This window comes from Carassius carassius, chromosome 44 (genome assembly GCF_963082965.1).
Source record: "Carassius carassius chromosome 44, fCarCar2.1, whole genome shotgun sequence".
Classification (NCBI taxonomy): Eukaryota; Metazoa; Chordata; class Actinopteri; order Cypriniformes; family Cyprinidae; genus Carassius; species Carassius carassius.
In genome coordinates, this window is record NC_081798.1 from 4274238 (window position 1) to 4292871 (window position 18634).

The 18634-nt window shown below is 39.1% G+C and overlaps 1 long non-coding RNA gene across 1 annotated transcript; it reads left to right on the plus strand.

Annotated features, from left to right (window-relative positions):
- The first annotated feature begins 4734 nt into the window (after window positions 1-4734).
- On the plus strand, window positions 4735-14656 carry LOC132126709 (uncharacterized). Its single transcript, XR_009427437.1, has 2 exons — window positions 4735-4976; window positions 14166-14656. It is a non-coding gene; the product is annotated as an uncharacterized LOC132126709 (long non-coding RNA).
- Window positions 14657-18634: the final 3978 nt, after the last annotated feature.

Consider the following 18634-nt stretch of genomic DNA (forward strand, 5'->3'; position numbering starts at 1 on the left):
TTGAGTTTTGGTTCAATCCCGCACGCATGCAACACATTCCACTTCCTCGCCATCAGATCAGTGTTCCCAATTTAGCAATTTTGTTGCTAGATTTAGCAACTTTTCAGACTACACTAGCAACTTTTTTTCCAAAAAGCACCTAGCAACAAATTTAGCAATTTTTTTTTACATTTATTTGGCAACTTTTAGCAACGTTTAATAAGTGTCTTGAGTGATAAAAAAGGCTCATGTTTTCATCTAATATACAAAAAAAGAGGAAACCAAAGATGAGTAAACATCATGTAAATCAAGTTACTTGCTGTTTGCAATTGTTTGATTTATTAATAATAATACAAATGTAATAATTGTTCATTAATGATACACCATGTTAGCTTGTAACTGTGATTGCTGATCACTTATCACATTGCAAGAACAATATCTAGAAAAATGGAAAAGGTACTAGTATTTTTCCAGGACATTATACATTATCCATTGTAAACTGAAAACACTAAATACAATGCGTAATTAAAAATGCAGGTAAAAAACCTGTGAAAAATCTACACGAAAAATTCCTTCATATTACCATAATAGATTTTGCCCTATTTTTAGAGTGTAGCATACTAATACAATACTTAAACTACTGCTCAGAATGTGTAGTAGTTTTACTAGTTTACAAGCTAAAAAAATTAATCTGAAATTGTTCAAAAGATTTGTAAGTGTTCAACAATTCAAAAAATACAGTTTATATTTTAATATTATAATATGCATTATTATTATTTAAATTAAAATATAAATCAACATATCAAGTATTTTTGCTTAGATTTGATGCAGTGACACAATTTTGCGTAGTGATTACGTATTTTAATATTATATTATGCATTATTATTATTTAAATTAAAATATAAATCAACATAGCAAGTATTTTTGCTTAGATTTGATGCAGTGACACAATTTTGCGTAGTGATTACATAGCGCCCTCATCACGCAATGACATCACAGCGTCATTTAGCAACTTTTAGCAACAAATCAACCTTCCTTTAGCAACTTTCTCTGAAAATTAGTTAGCAACACTGCATCAGATCCCATCTAGAATACATACAGCAGACGTCGCCGTGGAGGTCCATGCATACGTTCTAGATCCACACTAATTAACACTTTTATTCATATTTGAATAATTAAAAGGTGCATTCAGTATTTTTTGCTTATTTTAAAAGTTTCACACGCAACACACTGAATAGAAATTTTAAGAAATGCAATTAAAAATACGTTTTGTTCATATTTTAGTGAGCAGGTCGACCCCTTATAACAGGGCACTGACATTTTTTATGCATCCAGATAAGTGTTCAGAAACATTCCCAAATCACATAACCTATTACTACTATTTATAAATGAGCACCAACTACACCCAAACAAAACTGATTATGTATTGAGTGTATACACAAGGCTTACTTTGATAGAAACAGAAAAAGTCCCATGTGGTGTTTAATGGCAGGGGGTGTGAACTAGTTCCCTCCTGCAACAGTAATAACAAGGCTGAAATGAAATGACACCTCCTAGAGGGTTGCCCATGGCATTTCTTATCTACTTTTTGTCATGGTAATGTTCCTCTGTAATCACACTTCACAGCTTATGTAACAATTCAAAGAACACCTAGTGTTATTCAATGATAGTTTGCAATTTGGTGCAGGACAGATATTAAATTAACTGAAATGCCATACAGGTGTTTGAAAGGGAATGAGTACATGATTGACTAGTGGCTTGTTAAGTCACTTTATGAGTCTTTCTCATGCTTCTGTGATTGAAAACAAGCTTTTTTTTTACCCTGGGTGTCACATAACAGTTTGCATGTTTCTCTCTAACGAAAGCTGTTATTGTGATATTGTTAATTTTTGGTGCCCAAAGACACTGTTGTGGACTGATTTTATCTCATCACACACCCGCTAAGTGTGATTTCTAGCTCCGCGGTGTGATGTGTGTGAGAGTTTAGTGAGGCAGAAAGCCAGAGTGAATCAGAGCCAGAGCTCAAGCTGATTATATGCATGTGAAAAGCAAAATGTATGGAAAGAGTGATGGAGGGAAAGACCCAAAGTAACTTTTCTGCATTCAATTATTTCTCTCATGATAAAACGCACTCTCCCTAAAAAATATTGATCTTTCATTCAATTAAATGAAGAGTGCAATGCGAAATCCAAAGTAATTTGCAACGTGGTACCCTATAGTGTCTTTTATTTGTGTTCCCTAGGACCCACTACCTATAATAATAAGAAAAAAAAGAAGAACAAAAGATAAATTATTATTAATATTTATATTATTATTTTTATATTATTATAGAAATAAATATAACATTATTTTAATATGAATATTTAATCAAAAACAACCAAAAATCACACCAACACCAACCAACACACCACAGTCAACTTGACAGCCACTGCTGAAGCAAACAAACAGCTTGCAAACTTTATGTTTAACTACTTGATTTTAGTTGTATGCTTACATATTTAAAAAAAAAAGCGATTGTCTTTATACTAACAATCATGCTTCTGTCCAATCAATCTTTGTTAGTTGTGTGTCATTATAGTCTTTTGGGACATCGCAGGTGCAAAGGGCCGCATTAAACATAGTTTAATATTGACTCTGGAATGCTGAGCACTGCTGGATGCATTTTAATGAGTAAGTATACACTCAAACACATGACCCCTGCTGCATATGCACCATTTTAACCACAATCTGCATTCATATCATAAGACCAATATATGTGACCTTTTATAGTGTCTCATTTGTTGTCTAAGCAAGAAACATGGCTTAATAATTCCCGCTGTGATTAGTGTCATCTGTCAGGGCGTATTGTGAGTCTAAATCATGCAATTAGGCAGTTCTTTTCTCCCCTGTGTCAATTAGGGGACCTGATGTAGACAAGCTCTTTTAAAGTGCTTGAAAAGCCAGCCATGTTCTGTTTTCTCTGTTACGAGCGCTTGAGTTCAGTTCAGCGAGGTGGCTTTTGTTCGTCCCGGTCAGTTCTCCATTGGACGGATGAAGGGGAAATTCAGCCAAGGCTTTGTATCTCTCCAGGGGTGAGTGCCTGCACAGTACAGGGTCAGTCACTGAACACCAGAGGTCAAACAGAATGAAGCCCAGCAGTCCATGAAGCTGCAGGGGAAAATTCAATAGGTCAACAGAGATGGGAAAGGAGAGGGAGAGCAATTGAGAGGTAGAAAGCTCTGATTCAGCATTGCGGGAGGTCATTGAGGAGAATCAGGTAGAACAGCTGTAACAGTCTGTTCAGAGAGGGATGTTGGCAGGTGAGTCTCCGGCTTCAGTAGCTGCTGTGTGCAGTTAGATGGGTATTTTGATTATTATAAAGGAAAAATAATTTTTGTTGCCTTTGTATCTTTTTTTTTTTTTTTTTTTAATTTTAGGACCTTGATACCTCCATTTCATAAGGAATTTTATACCACCCACCAACCAAAAACATAAATGCTTAGAAAATTAATTTCCTTCATTTGCTTTCACTTTTCCTCCCCATAATGTCTAAAATTTGTATTTACAAGCACTTTTCATGTTCTCATTTGCAAATTTTGTATTTGTGATAAATCGCTTGTATTTCTCATTTGTATGTCGATAAAAGAGTCTGCTGAATTAATAAATGTAAATGTTCAGTACTTAAAGGGACAGTTCACTCAAAAATGAAAATTCTCTCATTGATTACTTACTCTCATTTCATTTCCAGCAGCGGTGGGCTGACCCGGAAAAGAAGAAATTGTTGAATAAAGTTGTTATTTTAGTTTTCTTTGCGCACGAAAAGTATTCTTGTAGCTTTATGAAATTACGGTTGAACCACTGATGTGGACTATTTTAATGATGTCTTTACTACCACTCTGGCCCTTGACCTTGGTAGTTCCCTTGCTGTCTATGGAGGGTCAGAAAGCTCTTGGATTTTATCAAAAATATCTTAATTTGTGCTCCAAAGATGAACAAAGGTCTTACGGGTTTGGAATGACTGTTGTTGCCACCTCCAGTACTTTGTTGTTGTTCTAATCCATTTTTTCTACTATAAAACATATGTATCTAAATACATAATAATTAAATAGTGAATCTTAATTTTCTTTATTATGTATCAGCAATAGAGTTGATTATTTATTCACAAAAAGCACTAATATTGCTACTTACTATGCAATCACATTATAATTGCTGTTAATAGTGTTCATCGTCTTTGACTATGTCTTGTATAAATGTTTCTGAAAGTTCCTGTCACTTGCACATAAACTGATCACTACTTATAAGCTATTACTAAATATTGTAGAAACGTAATTTTCTGTAAAGTTGCTTTGCAATGATTTGTATCGTCAAAAAAGCTATAAAAATAAACTTGAATTGAATTGAATAATGACTGTTTCGAAACATTTCCCAAAAGCTATTCTTGTCTTTCTCGTCAGGAAACCCAGCCCCAAACTTACCTCATTGGTTCGGCCAGAACATCAAGCAAAGTGTTGTGCACATTTTTCAGGAAGTCAAGCTATGAATGGCCTACTTAGTCATTAACCTAATAGATTATTCATGGTAGTATAAAAACCTTCACATAATCTTTAATGTTATACTCAGTCAGTTAGATTTACACTAAAAATGTTACTGATACATAGCCATTAAACACACACACACACACACACACACACACACACATATACATAAACGTGCACAGAATCATGTGGGTGTTCAGTCACTGTCCAAAAGTCATGAGTTTTAACATGCATTCCTCTTCCATTACACACACAGACTTTTCCACACAGTTACAATGCTGCAAAACAAAGCAAAAGTGGCCCGTAGTGCCGTTGCCATGCAACCGTCCAAACGGAGTCAGTAAACAGTCTGTTGAGTCTGCGTGCAGCGAGAGACTCGGCTCTTGTGTTTGTGCAATCCCCTGTTGCGTTCATGTCCTTTTCCATAAATTTGCTGGGCTGCACAAACAACAAGCATGCTATGCCAACAGAGTTCACTCACAGGTAAACTCACACACAAACACATTCACAATACTGACTCACATACACTGGAGACGCTTGACAATGATGTATTTTAAAAGGCCGGTAGTCTCTCTCAAGGCCAAGGTGAAGAGAGTAGGAATGCTTGGCTTTATGCCCAGACACAAATAGAGCAGTTCAGCGAGCAGGTGCTTTCTTTCTCTCTCTCTTTCTACAAAACTCTAATCTCCCACGACACACTCATGAATGGCAGCAGAAGAAAGGTCAAGCCCACAATATGTACACACAACTTTACCTGACTCCTACAACTATGTAGATTTTAATTTACTGCTCATTGTTTCCATTAAATAGCCAGTGGGAAAATGTTAATGTGTGACCCCAAAGCAATCATTTTTTCCACATGATTAAGATCAGAGAAGAGCCAAACGCGTCACTTTTTACGTCTTTGAGAGGCAGATCTCTTTATTAATTGAGGAAACTGATGAGATTACATGGCAAAACATGAACGCATAACTGTAATACTGTATAAGAGATTTCCATGCGAATTGAAAGCACAAATCTAGGCTACACTGCTAGATTTATCTTAAAAATATAAAAGGTAAAAAAAAAAACGAATAAAAGAAAATGAAAATGTAAATATTAGCATTGTATTTTTCAAGCGTACTTGAAAACTAAATGCTTAGGCCTTTATTGTGTTCAAGAAGCAGGAAGTTTCAAAAGATACAACTATCTTGTAAACACCCCTGCTATTGGACACAATGAATTTAAGGGATTATCCATGTCTGACTGCTAATTCACAGCTAAACCATTAAGTTTCATTATTTAAGATGACTGTTTACACCACAGAAACATGAGCAAAGTGTACTGAGTGCATCTATAAAAGTTATTTTCTTTAGTGTAAATTAATTTAGGCCTATTTAAGTTATTCAACCATAGTGAATAATAATTTCAACCTGAATTGAAAAATTACATATACTACTGTATATCATGTAGATTTTGCAAACATGCTTTTTTATTTTTTACTAACATGTCTACTGTTATGCGTAAGGCCTCTTCATACAAAGGATGTGTCACGGTGATACAAGAAACACGGAGAGATCCAAGTGCGGGTATGATATTTATTAAAGGGTAATCCGAAGGGGTAAACAGTCCAGGCAGGGTCAAAACCAGAATATCCAAATCCAAAACATTAACAAAACATGAACACAAGGCAAGGGCACGACTAGATGACGGACATGAATTAACATCACATTAAACAAGGACTCCGTGACTAAGACTCAGACAGACCAGGTATAAATACACAAAAGGACAATGGGGAAACAGGAGACAGGTGGGGAACAATCAATTAACTAAACAAGGAGGAAGGTGACCAAATAAGGAGACAGGAAGTGATATGATAAACACCCTGGGAACTGAGGACACCTAGTGGAAACCCAGGGAACACAACCCAGACACTGTGACAGGACGATAATGTTAAAGATAGTTCTAAAAATCGTTCTTAATATTAAAGACTACCCAAGTCCATACCACAGTTAAAACGATAAAGGCACAGAGAAACAATAGCATTGGAATCACTTTCAGAACAATGTTTTTTTTTGATAAATGATAAATGAGCTCGAGAATTTAAAGCAGCTGACAAGCGTGTGCTTAGAATAAACAGAGTTTGGAAGTTTGGACACACCTTCTCATTCAAAGAGTTTTCTTTATTTTTATGACTATGAAAATTGTAGATTCACACTGAAGGCATCAAAACTATGAATTAACACATGTGGAATTATATATGGAATTATATACATAACAAAAAAGTGTGAAACAACTGAAAATATGTCATATTGTAGGTTCTTCAGAGTAGCCACCTTTTGCTTTGATTACTGCTTTGCACACTCTTGGCATTCTCTTGATGAGCTTCAAGAGGTAGTCACCTGAAATGGTCTTCCAACAGTCTTGAAGGAGTTCCCCGAGAGATTCTTAGCACTTGTTGGCCCTTTTGCCTTCTGTCTGCGGTCCAGCTCACCCCTAAACCATCTCGATTGGGTTCAGGTCCGGTGACTGTGGAGGCCAGGTCATCTGGCGCAGCACCCCATCACTCTCCTTCTTGGTCAAATAGCAGGTCAGGGACCAAGCAGTTAAGCAAGAGGAGTCGCAAGGGAAGTTAAAAAATAAGGATTTTTATTTCCCAAAAATCATGACAACAAAGTGAAAATAAAGGTTTGGGCCCAAAAACAAAAGTCAAATAAACAAACAGTAACTAAAGCTCTAAACAAAAAATACAACTAACTCTTACAAAGAAACAACGGGGACTTATATATTGGCTGATCAGACCAATTTTAACACACAGGGGAAGACTAACAACAACAACACTACTACACAAGCTACAAATAACAGCAAAATCTACATAAAACTTATTCCAAAAGTAATAAACATTTAATTAATCTTAATTCAACAAAAGTACTCAATATAATATAAATCCAAACCCCAGAATATCTAAGCAGAGAATGAGCTATCCCCCCAGGATATAAACAATGGTAGGGTCCAATTAGGCCACCTCCCCTATAAAACTGCTCCTGCTCCAACCGCCACCCCTTTAAGCCAGCCAACTTCCTGGATCTCTCCCGGGTGTGGAATCCAACACTGGTAAGCTCAGAAACAAATAATTACACAAACAAAATGACAAAAGTAACTAATGGTGAGCGCTCCCAAAACTATACTTCTGTATGGTCAACTAAATAAAATACAATGTACGTGAAATGACCTTTGTGTCCTGGGAGTTATTTTTAACTAAATAAATGTTTGCAACAAATGTGAATGAAAAATGCATACAAACTAATCCTAAAGAAAAACAGCACAAACTTAGTACATGAGGTTACCGCTCTTAAACTGGTTGTGAGGCCATGGCTTTGGCCTTCACACATCCCTCCCCTTCAAAGCTGCTGCTAGGCCAGCGAGAGAGGTAATCTGCAGTGGTGTTGAATTTGCCAGGGATGTACTGGACTGTAAACCGGAACGGCTGCATGGCCAGATACCACCTGGTAATCCGCCCATTGGTATATTTCATCCTCTCCAGCCACTGCAATGCCCGGTGGTCAGACTCTAAGGTAAACTCTCTACCCATTAGGTAATACTTGAAAGAGTCCAGGGCCCATTTGACTGCCAAGGCCTCCTTTTCCACTGTTGAATAGCGGACCTCCCTGGGTAGAAGTTTCCGACTGATATATGCCACAGGATGTCGTTCCTCCTTAGGTCCCTGTAGAAGCACCGCCCCCACACCCCTCTCAGAGGCATCAGTCTGTAATATAAACAGTTCCTCAAAGTTTGGACTATGTAAAACAGGGCTTTAACTCAAAGATTTTTGAATGTCCTTGAAAGCTGCCACTGCCTCCCCTGTCCACTTGACTTGACTAGGACATCTTGAGCCAGTCTTATCAGTTAGTAGAGCAGCCCTGGCAGAGAAGTTTGGGATGAACCGATGGTAGAAGCCAGCCATCCCCAGGAAAGATCTTAGCTGCTTCCTGGTCTGTGGGAGAGGACATGACTCAATTGCATGGATCTTTCGGACCTGAGGTTTAATTAACCCACCTCCAATGGTGAAACCCAGATACTCAGTTTCCTTCTTGGCCAGGACACATTTAGCTGGATTGATTGTCAAGCCGGCAGAACGTAGGCGGTCAAAGACCACTTTGAGATGCTCCACATGTTCCCCCCACGTTGGGCTGTAGATGACAATATCATCAAGGTATGCACAAGAAAACTCAGACAATCCATAGAGAACCTGGTCCATTAATCTTTGAAACGTTGCTGGAGCCCCATGTAGCCCAAATGGTAACACCGTAAACTGAAAAAGCCCCCAGGGAGTTCGGAAGGCTGTCAGTTCCTGAGACTGCTTAGTTAGGGGCACTTGCCAGTAACCCTTACAGAGGTCAATGGTGGTTAGATACGTTGCTTTTCCCAGGCGGTCAATGAGATCATCAATTCGTGGGGTGGGGTAAGAGTCAAACTTTGAAATGGAGTTTAGATACCTGAAGTCAATACAAAACCTTATTGTCCCATCCTTCTTTGGAACCAGCACCACGGGATTGCACCACTCACTCTTAGATCGCTGAATTATCCCCAGAAATAGCATGAGGTCAACTTCCTTCTTCAGGGACACCAGGAGGCGCTCTGGTATCCTATAACTCATCCGTTTCACTGTTACATCAGGTTTTAATACAATGTCGTGTTCAACCAGGTTTGTGCGCCCTGGATATTCTTGAAATGTTTCTGAGTAAAGTAGAGTTTGTACCCGAGACTGCTGATCCTTTGACAGATGGCTTACATCAAGCTCTGTGGACACTGGCAAGGGCAGATACTGGTCATCCGCCTCCTCTTCCTTTACGGCCTGAATCAGGAGCACCTCAGCTCTTGGGATCCACTCCTTAACGAGGTTCACATGAAGCACCCGGCTAGAACGCTGATGCCCTGGAGTGGAAACCTGATAGGTGGTGGGCCCCAACTTTTTCTGCACCTCAAAGGGGCCCTGCCATTTTGCAAGAAGCTTACTATCACTGGTTGGCAACATAACCAAGACTTTCTGGCCCGGTTGAAAGACTCGCTGTCGAGCTGACTTGTCATACCAAGTCTTTGGTGCTTTTGGGCCTCCAGCATATGTGTCTGGGCTAGTCCCCTCATTCGCTGCAGTTTCTCTCTCATCTGAACAACATAGGAGATTACATTAATGGTCCCTTCCTTCCCCTGATCTCCTCCCCAAGTGTCCCTCAATAAGGCTAGAGGACCCCTCACCTCATGACCATAGAGTAATTCAAAAGGGGAAAAACCTGTGGAAGCCTGAGGTACCTCCCTACATGCAATAAGGAGGTAGGGGAGCCAGTGATCCCAGTCAGATCCAGTTTCATTCACAAACTTACGGAGCATTTGCTTGAGCGTCTGATTGAATCGCTCTGTCAGCCCATCTGTTTGTGGGTGGTAGGGCGTAGTGCGCAACCTCTTTATGCCAAGGAGTTGGTAAACCGGTTTTAAAAGTTCAGACATGAAATTAGTGCCTTGGTCGGTTAAAATCTCACAAGGAAAACCAACTCTTGAGAAAAATTGCACCAAGGAAAAAGCCACAGTTTTTGCTTTAACTGATTTTAATGGGAAGACTTCTGGATATTTGGTTGCATAGTCAGTTACTACCAACATGAAGCGATTTCCTGTTTTGCTTTTCTCCACCGGACCAACAATGTCCATCCCAAGACGCTCAAAGGGGATGCTTGTAACTGGGAGAGGTTGAAGTGGAGCTTTGGAGGGACTTTTCATTGATGTCTTTTGACACTGAGAGCAACTTCTACAGAACTGGGCGACATCCGTTTGCAAACCTGGCCAGTAGAAATGGCGCTTAATACGAGCTGTGGTCTTATATTTCCCCAAGTGGCCTGCCCAGGGAATGGAGTGACCCAAGTTAAGTACTATTTCTCGGGCCACTTGTGGGACCACTAGCCGCTTCACCTGGCCATTCTGATGATAAAGAACACCGTTCTGTAGGACGTACTCATTTTGCACACCATTAATATTAGTCTCCTGCTTCCTTCCTCGTGCTCTCTGCAAAAGGGTAGACAAAGTGGGGTCATTTTCCTGCATTTGCATTATATCTGTAGGTATTTGAAACCCCAGGGACATATCTGGAGTAGCCTCAGCTGATGGTTGTATAGGCGTACCCTGAAACTTGTCTTGCCTCCTCTGACTAAGAGTCTTGTGAGCTTTCCAGGGACCAGTCTCAAACACTTCATTATAGAAGGGTAAGGCACTGAGGGTTATGGAGTCTGCATCCACCTGCTTAGCTTGTGCTCTAGTGACCACATTACAGCTTTGCACTGGCTTTATCAAGTCATAGAGTACTGGCAGATCTTCACCCAAAACTACAGGGAATGGTAAATTATCCGCAACTCCCACATTTAACAGATACATCTGTCCCTCTATCTCCAGATAAATATCAGCAGTGGGGTAATGCTTACCCACTCCTGGCGCCGGCCTCTGTTGGTACTGAGGGGGTATGGGCCTGTGGCCATCCTTACCAGTCTTCCCACCCGTACTACTCCATGGCTGGCCCTTTTTCCGGGCAGCCACAAACACATCAGCAAGTGTGGCAGCTTCAGCCGCAGATTTCGGCCCATGCTCCTTTACCCAAACCTGAAGCTCAGGGGACAGCATTCTCAAGAATTGTTCCATAATCAGGATTTCACTAATTTCATGGAGTGTTTTACCTTGCGGTTGGATCCATTTTACATACAGCTCTTTAAGCCTCACATACAGCTCCTTGGGGCTTTCCTCAGGTTCCACATAGAGAGATCTAAACCTCTGCCTGTAAGTCTCAGGGTTAATATCATATTTCTTCAGAATTGCGGTTTTCACTTTCTCATATTCGTGAACATCATCTATATCCATGTGCACATAGGCTCCTCTAGCCTTACCCGTCAACAATGGGAGGAGACGAAAAACCCAGTCCACTTTTGGCCACCGACATGCCGCTGCAATTCTCTCAAAGGTAATTAGAAAATGTTCAACATCATCATTTTCTGTTAATTTTTCCATTCTAAGCTCATGAAGAGATCGAAACTGACCTGCTGTAGACATAGTGGGTTGGGTCGACTCTATAGAGTGTGAGGCTTGGGCCTTTGGATGATCGACATTCAAATCATAGTCCTCAGAAGGATCTGGCATTGTGGAAACAGGCTCTGGTATTGGAGATATGCGAACCTCTACCTCCTGCTGTAGAAGGCGAAACTGATGCTGTAGGGCTTTGAACTGGTACTGCTGGCGGTTAGCTTCCTCTCTCAATTTTACTTCCCTGGTCTCCCGTTGATCCATAAATGACCGCATAATCCCCGCCAGGTCACTCAGTGTTGGCTCTTTGCCATCTTCATCCTCACCACCTGATGCTCCCTTTAATGCTTCACCTTCCATTGCGACCTCACTTTCCACCCGGTGTCCTCTCTCTATATGGGTTGACTCAGTCTTCTTATTCCCTGTCTGGCCACCTCTTATCACTCTTCCTTCTCGCATGCTTCAACTTCAAAAGGAAAAAAAAAAATTCTTGCACTCCTCAACTGGCTAGTCCCACCGCTGTCACCATATGTCAGGGACCAAGCAGTTAAGCAAGAGGAGTCGCAAGGGAAGTTAAAAAATAAGGATTTTTATTTCCCAAAAATCATGACAACAAAGTGAAAATAAGGGTTTGGGCCCAAAAACAAAAGTCAAATAAACAAACAGTAACTAAAGCTCTAAACAAAAAATACAACTAACTCTTACAAATAAACAACGGGGACTTATATATTGGCTGATCAGACCAATTTTAACACACAGGGGAAGACTAACAACAACAACACTACTACACAAGCTACAAATAACAGCAAAATCTACATAAAACTTATTCCAAAAGTGATAAACATTTAATTAATCTTAATTCAACAAAAGTACTCAATATAATATAAATCCAAACCCCAGAATATCTAAGCAGAGAATGAGCTATCCCCCCAGGATATAAACAATGGTAGTGTCCAATTAGGCCACCTCCCCTATAAAACTTCTCCTGCTCCAACTGCCACCCCTTTAAGCCAGCCAACTTCCTGGATCTCTCCCGGGTGTGGAATCCAACACTGGTAAGCTCAGAAACAAATAATTACACAAACAAAATGACAAAAGTAACTAATGGTGAGCGCTCCCAAAACTATACTTCTGTATGGTCAACTAAATAAAATACAATGTACGTGAAATGACCTTTGTGTCCTGTGAGTTATTTTTAACTAAATAAATGTTTGCAACAAATGTGAATGAAAAATGCATACAAACTAATCCTAAAGAAAAACAGCACAAACTAAGTACATGAGGTTACCGCTCTTAAACTGGTTGTGAGGCCATGGCTTTGGCCTTCACATAGCCCTTGATGCCTTCAGTGTGACTCTACAATTTTCATAGTCATGAAAATAAAGAAAACTCTTTCAATGAGAAGGTGTCCAAACTTTTGGTCTGTACTGTACTTATCTTTATAGTTATCGTTCTTGGTGTGAATGGGTCTTTAATCAGAGCTAAATGATATTGTTTAACTCATGAAGTTTCACATTTCACTTTGTTTTCTGTAACCTAATATCCAGTTCCATTGCATAAAGCCAAATGACCCCCAAGTTTATTCCTCTCATTACTGCAGTGCAACTGTCAGGTTTACTGTGCATATTTTATATGATCTAGTTCATCAGTCATAAAATGTAGCCTGTCACAGCTTTCTGTCAAGAGCTAAAATTACAAACACTTTGGTTAACACACTCAACCACCATCAAATGTCACAGAATTGAACATTTCCTTCGGTACATCATGTGCATCAGCAAAATCCACAGATAATGAAGTCCCAAGTATGTCAATCGGGAGATTTAACTGATGCACAGCCTTATAATGTTTGCCTATTTTGTAGACCGAAAGCGTTTCAAAGACAAACTAGATGAATTCAGCTTATTCAGTGTTATCAGCTCGAGGTGCTCTATGTCTGATGGGCTGGATCATTTTTCATGAAGGGGGGGTAAATAGCTTATATCCGACAGTGGGGATGTTCTTGCATTGCCTCTTTAATTATTCAGTCTGAGAAAACAATCCATCTGCCCAGCCAAATCCTGATATGGAGAGCTGTGCGACCACATGTTGTATGTTTATGGCACATCTATGCTGGCTCGTGGTTAAAGGACTTGCCTGGAAATTCTGGATCCTCTTCTCTCTCTCTCTCTCTCTCTCTCTCTCTCTCTCTTTGATTTAAAACAATGTGGTTCAGAGTTTCTCCAAAAGCGATTGATCTACAGCAATTCTGCTGCATTAAACATGCATGAATTTAAATGACTGATCTGAGCCAGGCGAGTGTGTAACAGTAAAGCCTGTTTAGGCATATTGAGCCAAGAGAACTGGATGCTTTTACAACCACCATGTTAAAGTCCTAAAGGAAACGGTTATACTCAGCTGAAAGCAATTTAGGTGGAAATGGAACATACATAGGCCTGACTCATTTGCTTCTCATAAATGGGGAATTGGATCTTAAAATATGTCTTGGAAATAACAAAGCCTGGATTGTTAAAGGCACCGATCATAACAGAAATACTTTGTAGGCATGGCGCCATCAACATATGGTTTCACTCATGCACAAGTTATCCCCTGAAATGTATTTATTTTTATTCAATTTCACATTGTTTTTTTTTTTTTTAGATTGTAGCGGTCAACAAAACTGGAACATCTTCTATTTTAGGAGCAGAGAAAAAGGGTATATTTCACCGTAAGCTCTGGGCCTGTGTCATCTCAAACCCCATTGCTGAATAATAGATGGCATGTGCTGTTCTCTTGTTCCCAAAGGAGCTTCCTCTTCCCTCAGGCCCACTGCGATCACCTACTGGGAGGCTCCTGAACACGGTTCACTTATTGCCCAAATGGATCCCAGTCACCACTTGATTTCCCTTTTTACTACTCCGCAGGCCCAGTTAAACCACACAAACTGTGCTGGGTTGGAAGGAAAAGAGGAATCTGGTGTTGTCTGCAGCATGGGAAAGAATATTATTAGTCGTAAAAAGAAAAAGCCATTTGGTATTTAGGCGTTACTTCAACTATGTGCACATTTGACCTTGTGGATATTTCAAAAAGAAACTCAATAGACACACTCTGGTGTATTTAATTTGTCCATATTAAAAATGCATTGCATGTAATCTTGTATTGAGTTTCAGAACATTCTGTAATGGAAATTCTTTTTGACGTCTTGTGTAAAATATATATACTCAATTCATTGCTTTTTTTTGCTGAAATGATGCATAAAAAAACTTTGTTCACAAGTTATCTTTATATTTTATTTTATATATTCATATCTCATATTTCATCTCAAGCTTGTCAATGACTTTTGTTTGGTGGAAATGGAAATGATGCAACAACCAAGAGTCATAATTTGTATAAAAATTCATATAATTCTTTTAGACGATAATTATTGACATTGTTTAAAATTTAATAAAATTTTTTTTAAATTGACTTCAAGGATGAGGATAAAGGATAAAATAATGAAATAATAGGGTATATAATGAAAGAATAGCGAAGAATAATATGTTTTCCGAGACAATATATATAAATAAAAATAATAACTACAATAACATGGGCTTCACATAACAAAAAATAAATTGAATTGAAGCATTTTACTAAATTTCCTCTGGCTAAAAACCAGAAGGCATTTTTATGCCTGTTTCCTCTCAATGTTTTTCCCCCTGTGGTTTCCTTCCTGTAATCTGATCTATGAACTTTTACTCTCAACATTCCAGGAATGACCCCCCCCCCCCCCCCCCAACCATCACCATCAAAACACACATTCTCCACCGCACGGCCGTGACGAAATTCCCCACATATTGACCAAATGACTCACATTCCAATCACTTCCACATTTGTGAACAACGATAATGCTGTTCTGATCCCAAGCACCTCCATTAGCGAGTCGAGCGCAGTGTTTTTATCCACTCGAGAGGCCCAGACTCTAATGCAGCAGTAACATGATCGCTGTACGCAAGCTCGCTCGCATATTGAGCCAGTTTAGGGCTGATCTGCAATCTTTAGTTGTAGTCTTAAGTCTTATCTCCAGCTGGCCAGAGGGGAAAAGCTGTAACGGGATCCTGTCCTGCAGGAGAAGGGTGGGTAGGTGGGTGGTCGGAGAAGCTGGAGGCATTTATGGCCGAGGGGTCTGAGATTCCACTGAATGAACACCCTCTAGCTTGATTGGGGGGCTCGCATTTTTGTTTAAGAGAAAGGGAGTGTGTTTGGGATGGGGGGTGGGTCACAGCGCATTACTGACATACCAGTGAAGAAGTCTGGTTTTCAGAACCATTCCCATCTTCTCTCGTTCAAGCACACCATCCCCCTTTTTCTCATGCTAACTGTTGTATGATATCTACCACTTACCCCCCCCCCCCCCCCCCCCGCCAGGGGCTTATGATTGCTTTTAACACATTCTTGCATGTGCTAATGCAAGATCAGTTTCACATGCTTAAACTCGTAATCTCTGTTGGTAACAGAGATGAACCCTTTGGGTGAATGAGTAACACGCACAATGGAGTCTGTGGTTATAAACACACTGGTTTCCCACGTTTAGCGATACTGATTGCTGTCTTACAGCTGTATCATATCACTTCTTGAGTGCTGAGAGAAGAAGTTGGAACAGGAAGTGCTGTTCTAGGTGAAGAGTCAGATTTTGTGTTTTCATAAGCTGCATTTCCTATGGCTTTCTCTGTTTTGGCTCCATGTTCTACTATTTGAGTATCATGAGACAGATCTTGTCGTTCTACATGTGTGTTAGAAAACAGTCATGAGCACACAGTGGGTCTCAGGGTTGCATGGGTTATAAATGCACCAATGCTTGCAAAAGGGAACATAAGGAAATTGCTTTGTGAAGTGAATTATTGACTGCTAAGAACATGAAACCATCAAAATATGAGACAAACTATTATTAATAATAATTATTGGTTTCTTTCTTATTTTGATGTTCTCAGCTGTCAACACTGGTTTTATTTAACTGTAAATTGTATTCATCTTATTCAATGTAGTAAATATAATAATAATAATAATTTTTATTAAATAATATTATTTATTTATTACATTAAATACAATGAGGAAAGTCAGGAATTCACAGTATGTTGCATTAGATGACAGCATAATAAATGTATAAATGTTTGTAAAAAGAGATAAAAGAGAGACACATAAGAGTGACATTTGACAACCAATTATTATTATTATTATTATATTAACATCATATAATTCATTTACCACATTATACACAACCAAGAAAAACATGCAGTGATTTATTGGCTGTTGAGAGCATGAAGCCATCACAAGAAACAAACAACAACAAGATTATTCTTATTATTATTTAGAATAAAAAAGATTTTGATACCATGTTGATTGATTTGCCACTTTGTCCTGCAGAGCTAAATCTTGGTCCTGAGACAAAAGCATTTGAGAACCACTGAGTACTTTCTCTGACTACTTCTGAATGATAAACAGCAAGAGAGGCGGTCTAGCTTCATTGACAGCTGGTTCAGATAGAGGCCGACACTCAGCATATCTTACTTGACTAGAAGAGTGATCCATTTCCACAGGAAGTCATCCACCTCTCACTGTACCACTTCCTGTTGAGGGCTGTAGCAAATGAAGCTGCTTTAGTTTCACATCAGAAAGTGTTTCACCCAAGAAACTGATATTGATCTAATCTAGAGACTATTTAAATGCTACATCGTGAGTGACAGCTAGCCAAGCTGCATGCTTGTATTTTTGTCACACCCCATATCTCTCCACGGGAGGTTTGCTGCCACCCTCTGGAGAACATTAAATTTTTTGCCAGGACAAGAGGTCTCCTTTGAACTTTGCCCTGGGGTCATGCCTGACTCTCATAAGTGCTGAAGTCCTGTGGGGATAATTGCTAGAACAGACACCTCAGCAGCCGTGGAAACACTCTGCCCTGATTGGTGGACGGGCTTCTTCCTAGAGCTCATATTCTGAACTCTAACCTGTGGGGGATTTATTGTGAAGCAATTAGTGACTTAGATGTAAAGATGTCGTAAATGGTATTTTAAGTGAATTCTGAACCATTTAAAGAATCGCTATTGTAATGCACCAAATAATAAACTCACACAAAACAAATGTAGGGTTTTAATTAAAAGTGAAAACATTATTTTCAATTATTGTGATGACCTCAATGCATATTAAATAATGCCATTTCACTGTTGTCATAAAATGTTGTTTGATATTTTATATGCCTAAAAAAAAGCCTGTTTGACCAAGTGTTTTTATTTAAACTCCAGAGTTTTCCCTAGGGGTCCTTTGCAGGTCCTAATTGTGGCGCATTATTAACTTTTGACTTTATGATCCTTAAACATATAAGATAGTAATATTAGGTAATTTCATTAAAAGCAATGTTTGCACTGCACTGGGGGTCCCTGAGCAGACTGAACTAGTTTTAAAATATCTTTGTTGTAATTTCAGGGGTGTTGTTTGGGATGTATTAAAATGTTAGTTAGCCTGGATTTCTTATGTGAAGTAGAACATTTAATTAAATCACTAAGATTAATTAATTAACAAAAAAAAAAAAAAATTGAGATATGAGATATGAGATCTTTCATGTACCATGATTAATCCTTGGTTCTATGTATTTATGTGTCTTTTTATTATTATTGTTGTTATATCCTCTTTTCTTTGTTCTGTTCCTGTTTTTTCTTCTTCTCTCTTTCTCCTCTTCCATTAGCTCAGATGACTTTGGATGTATTGTTAATACATTTTATTTAATGTATGCTAAGTTGTATCTCTCTAATGTCATTTTTGACATTAGCTGCTCTCAAGCTGCTGCTCACAGCGCCCTCTAGTGCAGAAAAACACAACACTACACTGACATTAGCCAGCAAAGGGAAACACCCGTAGCTCTACCTTATCACAGCTCAAGTCTTCCATCTAATGGTTCTTAGTTCTCATGACATCTCGTGAGAGCAATGTATGTCCAGAGATTAGTCAAAGGATTGTGTAACACGCGTAATATCTCTAAATGAGCTGAATGGCACTGTTGTGTCAGAAAACTTTCCCGTTGGTCACATTTGAGACTTGAGTGAGACTACAGAGAAAATGTATTGGACACATGCAGCAAAAACATGAGTGGAGTTTGTGTA